Below are 9,584 nucleotides of genomic sequence, written 5' to 3'. Positions count from 1 at the left end.
TCCTTTCGGCTTAGCAGACTCTTCTCAAATTTCTCAGTCTGTTCGAGAAGTTTTGCTTGCTTCCAGGAAGCGTCCACTCATAGAAACATAGAAGATGACGGCAGAAAAAGGGCTATAGCCCATCAAGTCTGCCCACCGTACTGTCCCTTCCTCTTAAGTCTATACCTAGTGACTATTTATTCAGATTGACTCTCTTAGGGATCCCCTCTTTCCTCCTCTGATCCTCGTAGGGATCCCACATATGTATCCCATTTATTCTTGAAGTCCAGCACGCTGTTGGCCTCGATCACCTGCGCTGGAAGCTCATTCCAAAGGTCAACCACTCTTTCTGTGAAGAAGTACTTCCTTATGTCGCCACGAAATTTCCCGCCCCTGAGTTTGAGCGGATGCCCTCTGGTGGCAGAGGGTCCCCTGAGAAAGAAGATATCATCTTCCACCTCGATACGTCCTGTGATGTATTTAAATGTCTCAATCATGAATCCCCTCTCCCTACGCTCTTCTAGAGTGTAGAGCTGTAGTTTGTTTAGTCTCTCCTCGTATGAGAGTCCTTTGAGACCCAAGATCCTCCTGGTGGCCATCCATTGAACCGACTCGATTCTGAGCACATCTTTACGGTAATGAGGTCTCCAAAATTGTACACAGTATTCCAGATGAGGTCTCACCATGGTTCTGTACAATGGCATTATGACTTCAGGCTTCTTGCTGACAAAGCTTCTACTGATACATCCCATCATTTGCCTTGCTTTAGATGAAGCCTTCTCCACTTGATTGGCAGTTTTCATGTCTGCACTGATGATTACTCCTAGGTCTCGTTCCGCCGAAGTACTAGTTAAAGTTTCCCCATTCAAGGTGTAATTTCTGCATGGATTACCGTTACCGAGGTGCATAACCTTACATTTCCCAGCGTTGAAGCCCAGTTGCCAGGTCAAGGACCATCTTTCCAATGTAAGCAGATCCTGTGTCATACTATCCTGTAAATTACATTCACTTACTGTATTGCATAGTTTAGCATCGTCGGCGAATAATGTTATTTTACCCTGAAGCCCCTGAGTCAGATCCCCTATGAATATGTTGAAAAGGAGTGGGCCCAGGACTGAACCCTGCGGTACTCCGCTGGTCACCTCTGATGTTTTAGAGAGGGTACCGTTAACCATTACCCTTTGAAGTCTTCCGCTTAGCCAATCCTTGACCCAAGTAGTAAGTGTTTCTCCTAACCCCATCGATTTCATTTTGCTCAACAGCTTGCGGTGTGGGACGCTATCAAATGCTTTACTGAAATCCAGGTACACGATGTCCATAGACTCTCCCAAGTCTAGCTTCCTTGTCACCCAGTCAAAGAAGCTGATGAGATTGGATTGGCAGGACCTACCCTTGGTGAATCCATGTTGATTGGGATCCTGTAGATTTCCCTCATACAGGATCGTGTCTAATTTGCGTTTAATTAAAGTTTCCATGAGTTTACACACTATTGATGTGAGACTCACCGGTCTGTAATTCGCAGCCTCTGCCCTGCAACCCTTTTTGTGCAGAGGAATGACGTTGGTTGTTTTCCAGTCCAAGGGTACTCTCCCCGTGTTTAGGGAGAGATTGAAGAGTGCGGCTAGTGGTATCGCCAGGACATCGCACAACTCTTTGAGCACTCTTGGGTGCAGATTGTCTGGTCCCATGGCTTTATTTACCTTTAGTCTTGCCAGTTCGCTGTAAACTTCACCAGGTGTGAACTCAAAATTCTGAAACGGGTCGTCCGCATTTGACTTAGCCTCTAACCGAGGACCATGTCCTGGTGCCTCGCAAGTGAAGACCGAGCAGAAGTATTCGTTCAGTAGTTCAGCTTTATCTGAATCTGCTTCCACGTAATTCCCATCCGGTTTGTTAAGGCGTACTATCCCGTCTGTGTTCTTTTTCCTATCACTAATATACCTGAAGAAGGATTTGTCCCCATTCTTAATGTTCTTTGCTAGAGTTTCTTCCACACGAAGTTTGGCCTCCCTAATTGCTGTTTTGACCGCTGTAGATCTGGTCCTATATTCCATGATAGCTTCTCTTGTTTCCGTATGCTTGTAGGAAAGAAATGCTTTTTTCTTCTCCTTAACAAGGTGTAAGATCTCTGCGGTGAACCATTGGGGTTTATTGTTTCTTTGTCGTTTATTTACCGATTTTATGTAGCGGCTAGTTGCTTCATGTATGGTTGATTTCAGTGTTAACCACTTAGCTTCTACATCATCAGTCTCCACTTGGTCCTGCATCGTCCGATGGACGAAATCTCCCATGCGTGCGAAGTCTGTGCCGCGGAAATTGAGTACCTTTGTTTTCGTGTTTGATCTAGGGAAGCCTTTCCTAAGATTGAACCATACTATGTTGTGGTCGCTGGAGGCTAACGTATCTCCTACTGAGACCTCTGAGACGCTTTCCCCATTGGTGAGTACCAGGTCAAGAGTACTCGACAGTGTTACGGCCAGAAATGGACTAGATTTTCTGTTTGGTGTTCTACTCGTCAACTACAGCCAACGTCTTCCTCCTTGGCGTTGTTCTGGACTATTTACTCCACTTGTCACAATCTGGACTTCAATCTACATCTATTCGAGTTCATCTCAGTGCTATTGCGGCTTTTCATCAGCCTCTTGATGGGAAACCTCTTTCTGCACAACCCGTGGTTTCCCGCGTTATGAAAGGACTTTTGAACCTCCATCCACTATTTAAACTGCCGCCAGTGGATTGGGACCTTAATGTTGTTTTGGCTCAACTGATGAAACCTCCTTTTGAACCGCTTGACAAGGCTCACCTCAAGTATCTCAAGTATCTTGGAAAGCGGTATTCCTGATTGCCCTCACATCTGCTCGGAGAGTCAGTGAGTTGCAGGCTTTGGTTGCGGACCCACCTTTCACAGTTTTTCACCATGACAAGTTGGTTCTCCGTACTCATCCTAAATTCTTGCCTAAAGTTGTTTCATAATTTCACATCAATCAATCTATTGTTCTGCGGTGTTTTTCCCAAAACCTCATTCACATCCTGGGGAAGCGGCGCTTCATACTTTGGACTGCAAACGTTCCTTGGCTTTCTACCTCCAACGCACTCAACCTCATAGAACATCTCAACTTTTCATCTCCTTTGATCCGAATAGGTTGGGACGTCCCATCTCGAAGCGTACCATTTCCAACTGGATGGCTGCTTGCATCTCTTTCTGCTATGCTCAGGCTGGTCTTCCTCTACACGGTCGAGTGATAGGCCACAAAGTTAGAGCTATGGCGGCATCTGTAGCTTTCCTCAGATCAACTCCTATTGAGGAAATCTGCAAGGCTGCCACATGGTCCTCGGTTCATACTTTCAACTCTCATTACTGTCTGGATACTTTATCCAGGAGGGAAGGCCATTTTGGCCAATCTGTTTTGCAGAATCTTTTTTCTTAACTTGCCAACACTCCCTCCATCCCCCTTTGCTTAGCTTGGAGGTCACCCATGTGTGAGAATATGCTGCCTGTTTGTCCTGGGATAAAGCACAGTTACTTACCGTAACAGTTGTTATTCATGGACAGCAGGTAGATATTCTCACAACCCACCCGCCTCCCCTGGTTGGCTTCTTGGCTTGGTATCTGAACTGAGGATCCTCACAGGAGACGCGCCCTCTAGTTAGGGCGGGAAGGCACGCGCGCATGCGCGTTGCAGCACTCGGAAGCTCTTATAAAGATCTTCAAGCAAGTCTGCTTTCGAGGCTGTCCGCTGCGGGACTCCGTCGGTGACGTCACTCATGTGTGAGAATATCTGCCTGCTGTCCCTGGATAACAACTATTACGGTAAGTAACTGTGCTATAATGAGCAACATCCTCTGCAGAAGATATAGGCGACTGATACCAAGACAGAACTTTTAAAAAAACATGCTGGACATTTGCCTATGGGAACCAGGTGCAGCTGGGCTGCTGGAAGGTCACCCTTGCATCTTTGTTTCAACTTTCTGCATAAGACTGTCTGCAAGGACACCATCCTGAAGATATACAGTGTTGTAAAACCACAAATCAGCCTCAGCAAGGTGATAAGGATTCCAGACATGTAAGAAGAAGAAGTTCATGAAGTGCCCTCTGTTTCTGGACTGCTCGGGCCCCTCTCGTGGGGGGGTGGGGGGGAGTGAGAGAAGCATGGACTGGGGGGGGGAATAGTTAGGTATACATTTTTTGTACCAATAGGGAGTCACATGACCAGAGTTCGGGGATAGGCCTTTTGAAACAAAGAAATAATTTATCTGTATAAAAAAGCATGCATCACAGGTTGAGCCAGAGAAATTCACTTGGGTATGCCAGCAGGGACATGCTAGCCCTCTGCTAGGCATATCAGTGTTAGTTCTTCTCTCCATTGCATATTCTGAACTGACAATATATTTTTCTTTGCTATGTCTTTGCTGCTATAATTTTGTAAGTCTTTATACTGACAATAAAAATATTGTGTTTTGGAAAACACAATGGTGTCTCGTAGTCATTCCAATGAGGTAAACTAAGCGGCCTTTACTTCAAGAGCAAGGGAGTTAGCTAATTTTGAGTGGACCTGGCCCTCGGATCCTTGTGTTTTCAGTACAGAAAGAAGTGCATATCTGTTTTTGTTTCTCTAACGTTATAATACCTGTTAAGTTTAATTTCTTGGGGTTCCTAGTTCCTTAGTTCAGTTTCTATTTCAAAAGGTGATCTCTTGTTCTGTATTTGATAAAGGTCTGTCTGTGTTTTGTATGTAAAGAAATCATTTAAAGTTGTTTTATGTGTGGTAGTAATGGGAGGTGGGGGATGGTTATGTGTGGTAGTAATGGGAGGTAGGATTATAAGGGGAGGGTGCAGAGAGGAGAGGGAATCTGGAGCCCCCTACTTAATTTCTGCCTTTGGCCCCGTGTGGGGAGCACTGTAAACATTAATTGGTCTTCTAAAGATAGTGGGCCTGCTTTCTTTGCATTGCTGCTGCTGGGAATGTACAATATTCTAGGCAGCAGTAGTCCAAACAAGTTTTCCTGTGGTAAAGCACACAGATGTACATTTATAGTGGATTTAGTATATAAGAGGCCTAAGAGAAAGATCTACTAATGTATGCTATCATATTAGAACACACTAACAAGCATCACTGCATGTTATTTACCACAGGTACCATTTTATGCAATGGAATGTTCTTTACTAATGCTGTGCATTAACAGTGGTTGTACGCTCTAAAGCGAAAGAACACTTTCGTAAATGCAGGCCTGTTTGTTATTGAAGCCTGCAAAACTGACAAAGTGGGAAGATGTAGTCAGAAGGTATAAGAGGTGGTTCAGCTCAGTTAAGGCTGTGCTGAACAGTATTAGCCACAGTAAGCAGACTTGACTTAGAAGCTAATATAAAAGGAATTGCTAAGGGAAACAAAAATTTGTTTGGTGATGAGAAAAGGAAATGTTGCCCTTTCAATATGCCTTGTGGGTTGCTTTTCAAGAAGCAATCGGTGCTTCTTCCAACTGAGCACCAGGAGAAAATTTGTGTAGAATATGTGTGCCATCTCTGCAGTGAGCAGGAACAGTCATAGAAGTTTTGTAAAATAGGGTCTGGTTTATTGTGTTGTGTTTTTACGCAGTCTAAGTTTCTCAGAAAATGTGGCCTTTTTCTCTTCATTTTTACAGTTTGTTTCCCTCTTTTACTGACTGGCTGTAACCTCTAGTCGCAGTCACACAGTTTTATGCTTAATCACTATCTATACACAGTTGCATTTTTCTAATACTAATTTTTTGGGGGTTGGTAGGGGAGCAAAGATACAACAAATAGCTTTCTTATTAATTTAAAATAAGTTTAATAAGATATATTTGTAAATACACATCAAATAACATGTAAACATGCAGGAAGGAGAGAAAGCAGGCAGGATGTACTCCGCCTTTTCTTGCAGGCACATACTGCTATGTGGGAAGACGACGATTCCTGTAGAAGGAGACTATCTGCCATACTGCAGGGCCAGACAGCTGCTTGCTCTTTGAGTTATCCTTTTCTTGGACCTCTGCCCTACAGCGAAGCAGCCAGCCATTCTGAAGGGCTTTCCATCCTGAACCTAACACCTGTACTCGGACATCTACCATAGAATACAATTACAGCTAGGGATACGCAATAGTTCTTGTCCATGATACAGTGGTGAACTTTAGACTGGCCTCTCTTCCCCTGCAAAAGAACAAAGATGGTGATTTGTGGGGATTTTTTTACTGCCTTATCTATCAAATGTTATGTCTTGTGTCACTGCATACTGTGATGAATGGGGTCCTGTCCTGGGTCAAGGAGACCCACCCTGTCTACTTGACCTACCCTGTCTTTGGAGGACCTGGGAACCCTTGCCAGTTCCCATGAAGACCATTCTCGTTACTCTCTCTGTGAGCAGAAAATCCCAAGGGAGGCCCCCTTGAGGCCTGGGTGAGGCCACCTCTTCTTTGAAAAGGAACCAACAGGAAATGGGTGAGACCCAACTATGCGCCTATGGAAATGGCCAATGAAAAGGGTAGTCTAGTGGTGAGGAGACCAGTGAAGGGGATGAACAAGGAGGTAGATACCTAACCACTGGTTATGCCCAAAAGTAGCCATATCCCTGGCCCTGTTGTACAAGGGGGCCAGGTTGGAAAGAATGTGGGTGTTTTTTTCCCCCCAGAAGCTAGGCTGCCTAGGCTTTCCGAGCACCCTAAATAGGTCATGGTGAATTCATATGTGCATTTACATCATCATCTTATGGAAACTCATTTGCATAATTTTTGTGCTAGTCTTACTCACCCAGACTATTCTAATTAAGGGATTGTTAGAAAAGCCGCATGGAATTTCCTGACATGTGGATTATCCTGGAGGACAAGATACCAAGGAAGGACCCCAGAAACAAGAGACATTTTCTCACTGTGACTATTACAAGTCCTCCAGTTGGTTACCCTGAATCTTTTTTATTGGGGGAGGGGGGAGGAGATAGGGAGAGGACATCTGCTTAGAAGTTATTGTAGCCCTTCCTAAAAGTGCCAATTGATAGACTTCATATGAAAAGTTGAGAACAAAGGAGAATTGTGTGGCAGACCCAGGACCTTCAGACTAGAAAGCAACCAGGCAGTGACACAAACTAAGGATTTTCAGTCCTCACTTGGATTCCAAGGCTCTTCCTATCTTTCCTGTCACACTTTTAGCACATGCTCTGGAGGATCCTCCTCCAATGCTATTCCGCTATCGGTCAGCATATGTCAGGGCTCTGTCCTGGGACCTCTTATTTTTTGCATCTACATTTCCTCCCTTGGTGCTCTAATCTCCACCCATGGCTTCCAGTACCATCTCTATGCTGACGTCTCACAAATTTACCTCTCTGTGTCTGATATTTCTATGGGAATCCAGGCCTGAGTCTCAACCTGCCTGGCTGATATTGCTACCTGGATATCTCACCCCCATTTAAAATTAAACATGACCAAGACTGAACTTCTTATCTTTCCTCCTGAACCTGCCTTTTCCCTTCCCTCATTCTCTATTTCAATGGATAACAATCGCATTCTCTCTGTCTCGTTGGCTTACAACCTCAGAGTCATCTTTGACTCATCTCTTTCCTTCTTGTATATCCAACAGATCGTCAAAACTTATCGCTTCTTTCTATATAATGTCACTAAAATTCAGACTTTCTTTCCTGAGCACACTGCCAAGACTCTCATCCATGCTCTCCTCACCTCTAGCTTAGATTACTACAACTTGCTTCTCAGTCTTCAATTTATCCAGCATTCCGCTGCACGTCTCATACTGTATCCTAACCCTACCAATTGTAAACCACCATATGTTTATCATTCCCTCTATAGTCCTCTACCCTCTCTACCTCTTCATCCCTTTGTATTTTTCTACATGAGCAGCATTTTTGTCCAATATGTCTGTCATAATTAGACTGTAATTACAGACTGGTAAGCCTGACTTCAGTGCCGGGCAAAATGGTGGAAACAATTATAAAAAATAAAATTGTGGAACACGTAGACAAACATGATTTAATGAGATGGAGTTAGCATGGGTTCAGCCGAGGGAGATCTTGCTTCACTAATTTGCTTGACTTCTTTGAAGGTGCGAATAAACATGTGGCTAAATGTTGATGTAGTGTATCCAGATTTTCAGAAAGCTTTTGATAAAGTTCCTCATGAGAGGCTCCTGAGAAAATTAAAGAGTCATGGGATAGGTAGCAAAGTTCAGTTGTGGATTAGGAATTGGTTATCGGGTAGAAAACAGAGGGTAGGGTTAAATGGTAATTTTTCTCAATGGAGGAGAGTAAACAGTGGAATGCTGCAGGGATCTGTACTGGGATCAGTACTATTTAACTTATTTATAAATGATCTGGAAATTGGAACAATGAGTGAGGTGATTAAATCTGCAGATGAGACTAAACTGTTCAAGTTGTTAAAAAGCATGCAGATTGTGAAAAATTGCAGGCAGACCTTAGGAAATTGGAAGACTGGGCGTCTAAGTGGCAGATGAAATTTAATGTGGACAAATGCAAAGTGATGCACATTGGGAAGAATAATCAAAATCACAGTTATCAGATACTAGGGCCCACCTTCGGGGTCAGTGCTGGTGGCATTGTGGACAATATACTAAAACCTTACGCGCTTCCGGAGGATATTATATCCCGTGCTGTGGCCCAGCTGCCTGCCTTGAGAAAGTATGCGTACTTTTGGGAAATGCAATATAAATTGTTATTTCAACTCTATGTATCACCTTATAGGGCATATTGTGCGAAATTTCGGCCCACAGCCTCATGTGACAAGTGTGGGCATCTGACTGCTACATTGGGTCATATGCTGTGGTCCTGCCCGACTATACAAGCCTTTTGGCAGGGACTCTTTACTTATATTGGGACTCTTTGGATTGTGCATATTCGACCTTTGCCTCGCCTGCTTTTTGGACTTTCTCCATCTTATCATCCGAGACCAGCGGGCTTGAGTGCATTTCTTCGGTGGTCCATTTTATGTGCCTTAAAATGTATTTTTCTTAAATGGCTGGACACTGAAGCTCCAAACATTCCTATGTGGCGTTCTCAGATGATTCTCCTGTTGGCTTGGGAGCGCAGAGATGTGCCTGATCTTTCCACTTTGCGGGGGGAGCGCTTCACAGCTGTCTGGGAGCTTTTTTGGAATACCATGACCCCAATAGCCCATAGTCGAGTTTTGAATTGCTGATGGAAACTATGCTGTTCTTATTTGAGTTGGTTATTTTGTGTTCACATTGGGAACCCAGTCCCTGGGTGGGGGGGGATTGTTTTCTACTAAAATGATGTTGGAGCACTGCTTGTTAGGATGAATCTTGGTATCTGTGTTTTGCCTGCTCTAATAAAAATTATTTTACCATACTGAAACCTTCCGCCCAATGTGCAGCAGTGGCCAAGAAAGAAAACAAGATGCTAGGAATTATTAAAAAAGGAATGGTAAACAAGACTAAGAATGCTATAATGCCTCTGTATTGCTCAATGGTGCGACCTCACCTTGAGTATTGCATTCAGTTCTGGTCTTATCTCATAAAAAGATATAGCGGCACAAAAAAAGGTTCAAAGAAGAGCAACCAAGATGATAAAGGGGATGGAACTCCTCTCGTATGACGAAACACTAAAGAGGTT

At 43.9% G+C, this 9,584-nt stretch overlaps 1 protein-coding gene across 1 annotated transcript in view; it reads right to left on the bottom strand.

Moving 5' to 3' along the window:
* Positions 1–5,769: 5,769 nt before the first annotated feature.
* The window catches only part of IDH3G (isocitrate dehydrogenase (NAD(+)) 3 non-catalytic subunit gamma), a 55,183-nt gene continuing 51,368 nt past the window's right edge, over positions 5,770–9,584 (bottom strand). Inside the window, exon 14 of the mRNA XM_033920803.1 lies at positions 5,770–6,145. The gene's annotated coding sequence lies outside the window, so the exon portion shown is untranslated. The remainder of the gene's footprint in view (positions 6,146–9,584) is intronic.

Source organism: Geotrypetes seraphini, chromosome 1 (assembly GCF_902459505.1).
Source record: "Geotrypetes seraphini chromosome 1, aGeoSer1.1, whole genome shotgun sequence".
NCBI lineage: Eukaryota > Metazoa > Chordata > Amphibia > Gymnophiona > Dermophiidae > Geotrypetes > Geotrypetes seraphini.
This window is presented reverse-complemented; position numbering and strand designations above follow the sequence as displayed.